Source organism: Tenebrio molitor, chromosome 3, assembly GCF_963966145.1.
Source record: "Tenebrio molitor chromosome 3, icTenMoli1.1, whole genome shotgun sequence".
Taxonomy (NCBI): domain Eukaryota; kingdom Metazoa; phylum Arthropoda; class Insecta; order Coleoptera; family Tenebrionidae; genus Tenebrio; species Tenebrio molitor.
The window spans coordinates 23,147,926-23,160,500 of NC_091048.1; the positions used below are offsets into that span (position 1 = coordinate 23,147,926).

The 12,575-nt window shown below is 32.3% G+C and overlaps 1 protein-coding gene across 4 annotated transcripts in view; it reads right to left on the minus strand.

The window, feature by feature from the left end:
- The window catches only part of LOC138126529 (diuretic hormone receptor-like), a 101,481-nt gene that overhangs the window by 56,062 nt on the left and 32,844 nt on the right, over nucleotides 1-12,575 (minus strand). The window contains exon 1 of one of the 4 annotated variants that reach the window (XM_069042303.1): nucleotides 5,362-5,379. The exons of the other annotated variants lie outside the window; for them this stretch is intronic. The gene's annotated coding sequence lies outside the window, so the exon portion shown is untranslated. Of the gene's footprint in view, nucleotides 1-5,361; nucleotides 5,380-12,575 lie in introns of those variants that run through there. 4 annotated transcript variants of the gene reach the window in all.

Genomic DNA, 12,575 nt, shown 5'->3' on the forward strand with positions numbered 1-12,575 from the left:
TTACATATCGTTGGAATCCTTACCAGAAAGACGCTAATTTAGTTACGGTATTAAATTAATTACTTAATTTACTTAACGTTTGGGAGAAATTTGAAGTGGAGTTATGATGTTCGAGGTAAGGGGTGGAAAATAGAATTTGAACATCTCTACGTGAATGTGTTTTGTAACCAATCGATTTTCGCTGATATCCGATTGCAAAGTTACAAACTGCGTTCGGTCTGAATAAACAAAATAAAGAAAACATGAGGGGTAAAGTCCGTTTTGGGGTCTTGTTGTTATCCGAAATAAACAATGAAATTCGATAAGATTAATTGCAGAAGAATTAAATTAGATTATTGTAAATTGTTTATCGACCAGCAGATCTTTGCAATTTGTTTCCTTGCGTATCAAATCTCATCACATTTTCATTATGTTTTAAAATATTTTTTACGCATTTTGTAGTAGTGGACCAAATTGCCGAATTCAAAATAATTTAGTAAAGTGGTAGTTTACAGCACACCAAGCATGCCTGCCTAGCAACAAATTTTCCATAAAAAACATTTTTAACAAGGAAATAATTTATCTTCATCGGTGTGAATATTAATAACACTATGAATATTGATAACACAATTGCTTATTTTTTTTTAAATGGCTTCGCAAAAAGCAATTATGTTATCGTATATCTTTTCCAAATTGGAATATTTTCTGACGCATCTCATTTAAAAATATTGTTTGTTTATTTATGTTACTGAAGTAACTTGCCTATTATTTTTTAATTTAAAGTCACATTTTTATTTGACATAATGGGAGGCCATGGAAATTTTGCATTTAATTTGGTAGTAAAGCTCTCCGTTGAATTAGATTATCTTTTTCTAAGTTTGAGATTATAAATAGCGTCGATGTGTAGTACATTGTTGCCAGTTTTACTAATTTGCAATAGAAGAAATATGAGAAGAATACTCAGACAAATCGGCACTGCCAAATCGGTGGTAATTTCGAATACTCAAAATATGAAGTGCTTATTAATTATTTTATTCAAAGAAATACTGGGTGCCCCAAAATTCGCGAACAACTCAATGGGGCAATGTCAACCAGAAAATAATGAGAAAATATATGCGGTTTACAATCGATCATTGATAAATGTAGGATTTGCGGAACTGAAGGGGAAACCATTGAACATATCATTTCTTCTTGCACAGTTTTGGCTCAAAGCGAATATAAAAAACGTCATGATATATTCGCAAAAATTATACACATGAATTTAGCAGTTAAATTCAATTTATTAAAGGATACACAACCACATTACATTTATAAACCAGAAAGTTGTTTAGAAAATGACAATTACAAATTATATTTTGATCGGACAGTTTTAACTGACATTCACATTCAGCATAACAGACCAGACATTATTATTTTAAATAAACAACAAAAGCAAGCATATCTTTTAGATATAGCTGTTCCAAATTCACACAATATAACACAGACATATAATACAAAAATTAATAAATATTTAGAACTCTCCGTTGCTATGAGAAATCTTTGGTGTTTAGAAAAAATTTCGATTTTACCATTTATAATTTCAGCAACAGGAATAGTACCCCAATCTCTTTTTAAAAATTTAAAAATTTTGGACTTAGAGAACACATTGGTGGTTGAAATTCAAAAAGGTATATTATTATACTCATGTCACATCGTGAGGAAATTCCTTAACATTGACACAGAACATAAAACACAAAAAAGTCAAAATGTGGAGGCGAGACGCCGGTAATTATGTTGATAAGCACTGCACTATTACTTGATAGTATTATCCGTAATAGTGTATGTACTCCGGCAAAATTGCCGTGCCGCCGGGTGGAGGTGGGATACGAAGTATAAAAAAATTGTATACTTCTTAGATTTGAAGATATGGGTGCTCAAAAGGTGCAGCTTTGATCTCATTTATTTTAAATATTAAAAAAGATTTTGACTATTTGTCTTTTACTAGCCAGTGGCATAATAATTCTGAACGATTGTGATCAGGTTTCCAATTATTGTCTTCATTATTTCCAGCATTTCCGAGTAGTAATTTTATGTCAGTTTTACCTCAAATAGTGCACGGCAACATGGCTTTGATTTTTCTCTCTCATTTCCATGGATACAACAAAAATGAAATACATATTTGCAAGCTATTGGGATACACAGAATGTTTTTAAATGTTGCCACATTTAGTGTAACGAATAGGTCCATATCTTCTATAATAAAGAAGATTGATTTTTTAAAATATTTTTACCTGATATTTTAATGACTACTTAACAAAGTTTGCTAAGCTGTTACGCGAATTTTGAGGCACCCAGTATAATTATACGACGAGCGGCTAATGATAAATTTCATTATTAGACAAACTGACGTTTTACAATTAAGTACATATTACTTTGCATACTTGATACCATTGCATTAAAATTTGCGATTGAACTTCATATACCGTGCGATCAACAATCAATTACCTACTTAAATAAGGGGCGGCTGTGACTTTGACAGTGTCAGATCTTTCGTAACTTTGCTGACTCAGTTAATAAACGTAAACACTATTTATGAAATTTTAACGGAGAAATGGTTTTTACTTCAGAATATAAGACCTATTACTGAATCAATGAATCTTACTTCCATAATGGTGTTTTCAATAACGGAGAAACAACATATGCAGCACCCTGTTTGGCCGAGTTTCGGAAACAATTTCCAAATTCAAATTGAAACACTACTAAATACTGGTACTATTGGAGACACGGAAAACTGGGCAGATGTGTGATTCAGTTGTCAAAATTTCTAAACCATACCTTAGCTACTCATAACCAAGTTGACAGTTTTTTTTTAAATATCAATCATAATGACGGTAAAGGTGCATTTACATTGACACTTTTTGAAATGACAATAACACACTGCCCAGGATTCCATGTCCCTCATTGTACAGTATGTTACTATAGACACTTCCAAATCTCAATCAAAATTTGAGTTTTGGAAGTGTCTTTAGTACTGTAACATACCATACCAGTATTCTTTGCCCGCGGTAGTATATGCAACCAAAAATACTTCCATGCATTCCAGAGCACCCTGAACTTCTGAACTTCTGATTTGGACATACAGATGGTTAAAAAAAAAAAACGGGAACTGTCAGAATAAAATTGCCACATTTTTACAATTTTTGCATAGTATGAAACCTTCTTACGAGAGATAGGTTAGAATTAACGGCAAAATTCAATGACATTTTTTTAAATTATTTGATAGGTATTGTCAAATAGACAATTGACAAATGGACAAAATCAAATTTATAATCTGTTTCAAATTCAAAAATCCACCACCTGTTGAATTATGTTGGCAGAAAAAAAGAAATCCCTAGAATAAGATTCATTTTTTTGGGTTGGCCCAACCTCCCGCCAGAATTTGACATTGAAAATAATTATTATGTACAAAAAGGTGGTAGCTACCATATCATACCTTTTGAGTGAAATAATAAAATGAGAATAAAAAATCGCTATGAACTACGCCCGAAACAACTCTCAACAATTTTCTTTCATAACCCCATTTTTTCTGACACTTGCAGACACAAACACAAACAAAAGTTGGCGACGTTGTCGGTTGTATTTTCGAGGTAGAATGCAGTGTTGGTGGATTTTTGATTTTGAAACGGATTATACATTACATTTTTTTGCAACCAACTGTACGTCCGAAATTTCAAAGGCTTCTTTGATCTAAATACATAATTGTTGATCGCACGGTACTAGTTGTTATGATAATTGAGTTTTGATGAAATTATTATTCAACGGGTCGTGGGTAATGAACCCTGTTATCTAATAAAAACACTTTAATAATTACAATAATATACAATAAGAGTAACAAAATAGTTGTAAATATAATAAAATTAATCTACCTACTTACTATAGTTAAAAGAACTAATTAATGAAACATGAAATTAAAATTTCGAATTAATTATTAGCCTGCAGTTTAAAATTATGAGCAATTGGTAGTGACTGACGGGGTGAGATATGCAAGCGCAGAAACTACGCTCCAATAGATGGCAGTGCTGATTTGTGCGTCGTAAAGTGACTTCAGTGCGCCGATTTGTCTTTGCGACGAATTGACATGATACCCATGTTATGTCCGTTTTGATAGGTCCGCATGTCAGGTGTCAGGCAGTTTCGTGATGGAAATCAAACAGTGTGTCCAACGTTAAATACAATAATCATGGCCTAACATTATCCCAAAACAACGTGAACGGTGTTTACATTAAATACACTGACCGGCACAAAAAACAACTCATTATGATTTCTTTAATAAATGATCTTGAAATTATATTTGTGATTATTTTTCTTTATTATAGTTAAATTGGCATATTTTCAATGGTCGGGAATGCTATGGTCACCATGGCAACCGAATTGTTTTGTTTAAATAAATTATTAGAAAATTTGCGCTACTTCGATGTTGTGTATTTGTCGGTTGATTTACGTGTTAAAAGATTTAATTTGATAGTACGAGATACTAATTCAAAACGCTGTTCAAATTTTGGCAATTTTTCATGACATAAAATTTTTTCTAAAAAATTACTTTTTTTTTCATTAAAATTTTATTTCCTGTGTTTAATGTTTTGTTTTTCGGATATTCTTTGGCAAAGAATAACTTAAATAACACTTATCAATACAACATGATGTCAAAAAAATTTCTAAGACAATGAATTACTTAACTATATTAATAAAATTCAAAGTGAGTCGTTTTTTGTGCCGGTCAGTGTATTTTAGATTTTCATATAGAATCCAAAAAAGTAGTATTCGTAAGACGTTAGGAAAATGGAGTTACTGGACTCATATGGCTATTACGTACTCGCTGCCTTCATACAAGTCATATTCGTTAATTTTTCCAAACTTGTTGTGAAATGTACTATTACAGTAACACAATTTTTGTTCCTGGACAATGAATGTTGTATTCTAATTGTGTATGCGTAAGAAATATTAAATTTTGAAATTTACTGTTACCTGATATAAAAACAGACAAATTTGCGTATTTTCGTGCACACATTCTATCCACTTGGGCAGCTGAAATTAAACTGAATTAGTGAAACTAAGTTTCCTGTATGTTATCGAAAATATGTAAATATCAAAATGTGTATGTATTAAAATTCTGGTCACACAAGTAAAGTTTGTAGGGAATAATTGCTTTAGAAGCGTAAACAATTTATTTTTATTTATTTATTATGAATAAATTAAATAACACATAACTCAAGAACAAAGAAAAAAAAATGCGAATATTATTTTATCAACGTAGTGTTAACAAGTGATTACCCAACTGACTGTAGTAATTATTAAAATGTTCATATGGAACATGTTGAGATACTGTCAGGATATGACAACTTACGTGAAATTAATTTCTCCTATGGTTTCGTTGGCGCTACACTGATGGAACAATTTAAGCTTCACTTAAATTGTATTTCAAAAAGTCCAAATGACACGAAACAACATAAAAATCAATTTTTTCTAGAACTTCACTTTTAAGAAATTTTTCTCGTTGGCTGACAGATTAATAAATAAGTATGTATAATAAATTAAATAAAAATCAAATTTATTTGCACCATTTTGGAAGCACGGATTACATTAAATTACACTACAGTCCTCAGGCTAGGACTGACTGAAGGAACAATATCAAAGATAATAATAATTTAAATTGAAAATTATTTTGAAGGAGAGTATGTTTGTTGCTTCATAAATCTTGACTATGAACCATAATATGCATGGGAAAAAACCAAGATAAGTTAATAAATAAATTATCTATGAGTTCAAATATGATGAATGATTAGAATTAATTAATTACTGAATAATTTATGGTTATAGTTTTGCTATACATATCTCACATGATTATGTTTTTTAAACTGTCCAAACTATGCTCATTTTCTTTTTATATTTTTCTATTCTTTTTTCAATAGTCTGAAAAATATGATCTCCGGTTTGTACGATTTCCATTCATTTCTAATTGTTAGTATTAACTAACTTTTTTAATCCACTTTCTTGAGAAACTTTCTGATCTAAAGTAATTAATTCAGTTTTTTTTTTCTTTTTAAAAGATTGAACTTTCTAATTTTCAAAACACATGATGAGAAAAGAGAAAGATTTTTGCGATCTCTGGTAACCAAATGGTGAACAAAAAAACAATAAAATAAAAACAAAACAAAAATGGACAAATTAATAGTGCAGGTTTCCCTTTGAAAAATGTACGTATTATGAATTTTTGTTGCTACATTGTCAGCATGTTGCAATAATTTTCGAAATGTCTCTCATCTCCTTGGATAAGCTACTTTATTTGTTGCCGGAAGTCTATTTAAACTACAAATTAAAACACTTCAGCAAATGTAAAGAACGAGCTCTATATAGTGGCATAATAGTTTGGTCATAAAAATTGCTATAAAGACTACATTTATGTTTACTTTTATGTCTGTATTGAAAAAAATGTGTTTCTAGGTGTGCTTCCAGGTTAATGGTCAGAATTTTATTATTTACAACACTGGAGAAACGTGACCTTCTCTTTCTGTGATAAAGTCATAAAAGAATCAATTTAGCAGGTCTCATTTTGTAGAACTTCTCAAGACGCAAAAAATTATAACGTAATTGCTACTACCCACTTTCTCTCCTTGATGATTTTTGTAAGCATTTAAGTTCATGTATGCCAGCTGAAATTATTTATCGTGCTTTACGAAAAAAAACAAAACAGTAAAGTTTTGTAAAATTGAAAAATAAGCGTTGCGAACAAGCGACAAAACGAACAAAAACAGAATGGGGCGAGTAAATTTTGTTACACGATATAAAATTATATAAATTTATAAATATTTTTAGTGAACACAAGAGTGAAACATTGAATAATTGTTTACTAAACAGTTACCCTATTACGGGACAATATGATTCAACAAAAGTAATCAATAAAAGACTACCCATAAAAATTTGAAAATTAAATTAAAATAAAAAAATTGGTAGGTACAGACAAAATTGCAGAAAAAAATAACAGAGAGCACTAAAAACTTAGTCACCTAGTTTACAAAAAATAAATTTCCGTGGGTATAAATTTTCAGCGTTACGATACATGTGTGTTAATGACACGTTTTGTAATTGGTTTGTTATCGCTGTTACGCATAATCTTTTGCAAAAAATGTCTCGCAATAATCTTTCATGTACTACTCCTAATTAATGCGGCATTTTTCTGTATTGAATTTCAGCAAAATTGATCCCATTAATACATTTAGAAGAAACAACAAACAAATAAAATAACAATATTTCACCCAGACATCCGTAATGGTTAATCCCACCGCATTGCATCATTTACTTGCCGAGACATGCTTTCAATTAGATAATCAATGTCTCTTGTGGTGTCTCATCCTAAGCTTCCTGAACTCCCAGCCAAGACCATTTATGCGGTCTGGAAGATGGAGTAAATTACTTAATCGTGTTCCAATCATACCCCAGACATGTTCAATTAAAGACAAATCCAACGATCTGTGAAAATATCATCACGCTTGGCTTTGGCAAACATCCTGAATTATGTCACGTGGGAGCGCGCATTATCTTGTCTAAACACATCAAACATAAGTCTCACATATTCTATCAACTGCCGAATTATTAATTCTTGACCAAGATAAATTTTCTAGCATTTTTTTTAAATCTCCGACAAACGAAGGTACTGCAGAGGATAAATTAAAAATTGTTTTCGTCGGAAAGGAATTTAGAAAGCTTTTCAATACTAAGTAAATATATTTTTCGAATTTGCGTCTCTAATAGCTGTATTATTCTATTCAAGTTGGAGTCGTTTATGGCTATCTATTAAAGCACTCGTGGTTTAATAGATCACTAAGAAAATTTTTATCAATATTTTAGTGTATTATTGTCATTTACACCAAAAAATTTTCAATATTAACGTGCAAACTCTACTTTTTAATATCTGTCGCAGATGTAATTGCATCCGTTACCTTGAATTACCAATTAATACAAAATTCCCTAAAATTTGATGATTTAATTTTTTTATTTGCAAATTAAAAAAGGCTGCAATTCGAAAAAATAACATAAAACACTTGTTTTATACGGGCATTGGCGCACTCGTCCCACAGAAAACTCCCCTACGGCTCGTTTTCTACACCTGGGACTCGTGCGCCAAATCAACCCTTATAAAACTTGTTATTTAATATACTATAAGGTCTACTTTAGCGTTAATATAAAATGTTGGCAACTTCGAAAAATGTTTTGACAAACTGCTGTTCGTTTTCTGCCGGCACACAAATAATTCACTTCTGAATTATAAGCCTAACCCGGCTATAAATCAAAATAAATCTAAAATCCCCTAGAAAGGACTTGAATATTTAATTTCATTCCTACCAATAATTCACAACGACTGCGACGATTATAAAATGAAGCTAATCCCAGATTATCGTTTATCACATTTCAGCATGAAACTTTCGCAATGTCTCATTCAAATTCGTTTCCATTTTATTAGAAAACCTCAACGTAAAACTCCAATCAATCTTTATTGGTTTATTCCAACGGATTTTTAATGACTCGCAGACATCCGGTAAGTTATAGATTTACTGTCGAACACCGTCATTTACTAAACATAGGACTGCTTGATACCAAATATTTGTTTAATATTACCACGAAGACAACACCAAATCGACAGAAAGCGCCGGCTTCACGTCCTTTTTCGTCCTGGTGGATAAAGCAGGACGCGCATCACAATAATTTGTTTATTCGATAATCCCGACCTTGACACCAGAATCGATGCCCCAACGTCGCAACTTGTAAAATTTGTATTACCAGTAAGTGCACAAAATGCAGTCAGCGCATCGCTTAAGGACGTTGAATTTTTCATTAAGGATAAAGGACCTCCAGGACACCTGTCCGGTTCTCGTGTTAACGGCACTTTCGAATTAACGCGTCTGCGAGTTCATTGTTTGGTTGTGACAGCGTCGCAGCTAGTTTTTGAGAGCTTAAAGCTCGAATAAAACAAATATTTTTCTTTTTACTTGTTGGGTTAATTTGCACAACTTTTTCCGAGGAGTACCTACGATGTTATGATAAGTGGAAGAGGATACGATACCGAAAGCTCAGGATACACACCGGAATTGTGTTATATTTAGCCTTCCGTAATTAAAACTTTGCCCAAGTTAGCATTCGAGAAAAATAAACATAGCCCGGAGCCATTATTTCAGATTGTAGATTCCGGAGTGTATGAGAAAGTTTTAATAAGAAATTTTATAAAAATCAGTAGAATAACGCCACAGGATGGGCTAATGAAACTTCAGCGCGCATTATTTATTGCATAGATCTTGGCAGACTGTCTAGTTTCCCCCCAAAAGCTCGCTCGAAGCGTCGATAAAACTGTTGTGGCAGCTTAACCGAAATTTTCCACATTAAACTTTGGTATTTATTCGCGATTCGGTTGTTTTGCGGCGTCAGGTGGTGAGACACACCAAAGACGGCGAAAAGGAACAGGAAAAACTTGTTATTTGCGTTTCGCGTCATTTGTCGACACATGCGACCCTCGCGGGAAAAATACACCAAAATCAGCATCTCGTTTGCAACGGTATTCAGGCAGGAGCGAGCCAAAAATTAATCGTCAAATTCTCATGCAAATCCCTGAAAGTATGAAGGTGCTGCACTGGAGGCGGTTCACCCCCGCGTCTGAGAGGCAACTGCTGTTTGATTGTTAATAAAATTAAGGGAGGCGGCGACGGGAACCGTATGGCGTCATGCAAATTTCAGAAATCGACTTAATGTTAATAAATCGTCGTGCATTTGATGTGTCAATAATTGTCGATAATTTTAATTAGTGGGCGTAAAGAGTGAACGATAAGTGATAAAATTCGGGGTGGTAAAATGGGATAATTAAAACGCCATGTTTAAACACAAGATGTAGAAGGATATTTGTATGCCTTATTATAAACAGCGACAGGTTGAATAAACATTAATATAACTTTGAACTCGTGTTTGTTATTCGAATGAAATAACGTTTTGGCCTTTAACATTTTTAATTTGGCTTGAGGCTAGCCCGGTGTATTCTTCTGCTTCGAGTTTGAGATGCGGCAGTGACTTGAGAAAAATTGAGTTGGAAGTTTTTAAATTTGAAATTGGAGGAATAAACAAGGAGTGAGGGAAGCATACGTAAGCATAAAAATTATTTTGAAAATCTTCGACCACAAACAAGAACTAAAAGTTTTATCGGATTATTTTATTAAAGAATATATCTGTTACGACATGGGTTATGATAGCTGTTTACAATTCAAAATAAGATACCCTAAAATTTTATCACTTACTGTAATAAAAATAATGTTACTGCACATATTATTAACTCAAATTAAGCTGAAAACTTGGACATTAAAGCCATGAAAAGTTTATTTAATGCCAATACCTTTTACTATTCTACTCCCTTACTATCTCTTTTCTGATTTCTGTGAGAATTCAACGATTCAATAAAACCAAATCGTAAGAAGTTATGAGATATTTAATAAGTAATACCGTATGTTTCAAAAAATTTGTGATCTACATCGGCAACGTGCTGCGCATCTTTATATTTTTACACAGAACCACAGACTGAGCCTCGCATAACCTAACTTTTAACTGGCGCATTACATTGATTACAGTGCTATTATCTACGGGACGGGGACAGTGAGTCTACCAAATGTTGGTAGGTGGCTCATTCATAGAGGAACCGTTGTCAAACCAAAACAATTTTTGATCTTCGTTCATGACAACTATCGTAATAACGACATTTACAGCTGGATTATTCAGTTAAACTTTACGTTTTCAAATATTTTGTTTTTCACAGCCGCTCTTGATCATAAATGTTTTGAAGCATATACAGGATGATCCAAAAGTACCACCTTTCCTTGAAGGTACGTAATTTAGAGATGTGGTAGAGTACTGGAAAAATATTTCAAAAAAATCCTGACCCTCTAGGAAATATATGCAATTTTAAAATACCGAGTTATTCACGAGAGACTTCCGATGAAAATTTCGTTATATGCAACCCAAAATACAAGAAACCCCTAGAACTTGATATTTTCTTTAATTCGAAATAAGTTAGCAATCCAAGTAGCTTGGCGAATAAGATTAATCATGACAGTTTCTCTTTATTGAGGTTATCAACAAAAGTTAATATAAATGTGAAAACTGACATAACAGACAATAAGGGCCAGCAATTGTTGATTTTGATTTAGGAAGCTAGAAACCATTGTAAATTGAAATTTCGGTTGCATGTAACGAAATTTTCATCGAAAGTCTCTCGTGACCCTGCATAAAAAGACAACGCTGTAATCTGAGAAATACCTCTATGAAAACAGCAGTTGTCAGTATTTTTTTTAAATTTTAGTAACCATGGAGAAACAATCAATTAGGTACACTGGCTGTGTTGCCGTCCCAATTGTTGAAGTGAAGATTTTATTAATTAATTAATAATAATTGATTAATAATATTAACACTGCTTTATTTTTTTTTTTTTATCTCAAACTCTTCAAAGCGATGAGTTGTACATCCACAATAAATATTTTGGTATGAACTAAGCTCGTTTACTTCTAAATTTTGACCTTGATTGTGGAGTCTTTAGAGTCCCATTTGTTCAAAAATTAAAGATGTTGGTTTTTTTTTAATATTTTCCAGTACTCCATGACACTTCTAACTTTTAGATGGCGTACCTTCAAGGAAAGGCAGTACTTTTGGGACAGCCTGTATTATTGGGAGTTCATTTAAATTTATCCTCAAAGTAGGCGTAGTCGATTGTGATCGCATCACGGATCAGCTGTTTAAATCTAACCTCACCTTTTGCGTTGTTTGTGATTTTACCCTGCAGACTGACGAGTGGTGCGTTCACAATCGACTCTTCAACGCCAACTTTCGGGATAAATTTAAATGAACACCCGATATCATATGAGACAAAAAAACTTTCAGAATGAATCAGTGAATTAAACTTTCAACCTGTTTGTTGAAACAAAGAATTACAAACCATAAAAAATATTAAACGTGATATTATCGATGATGATGGTGTTAGATTTAAACTGTTGGTTTTAACTCTCTCTGCTAAAATTGTGTCTTACTCACGTAAGCCTGGACTCAGTTTCTTTGACCATTCCATTTCTCGAAAAGGCTTTTTATATTATTTCATAATATCCTGTTATTACCATCCGTTCGATTCCGACAATGCCTAACTATTGTATTTTATGAAAACCTGTTCACATTGTAACGTTTTACCGTTTGAATTCTTCTCGTTCTCTCCTGGGATGGATACATATTTTTGCAAAAACAAAGCCAAACAAAAACGTGTAAGAATAGAACAATCAATTGATTCCAGGATGTGTTATCTTTTTTTTGTGGTGCGCCAGAGGCCATTTTATTTAATTAAAAAAACATCCTATGCTAGAGTTTGATCCAAACAAAATAAATATGTAAATGGTGAATTTAATAAATGATTTTTGATAGATTTCTGGTTTAGGTTTCATGTGAGGGAAATTTTACTTCTTGACTAGTAACTTGAAAATTGATTAATCAATAAATGAGTAAATAAATAAATGAATTTTTAAAACAGAAAACCACTTCTTAATCTAA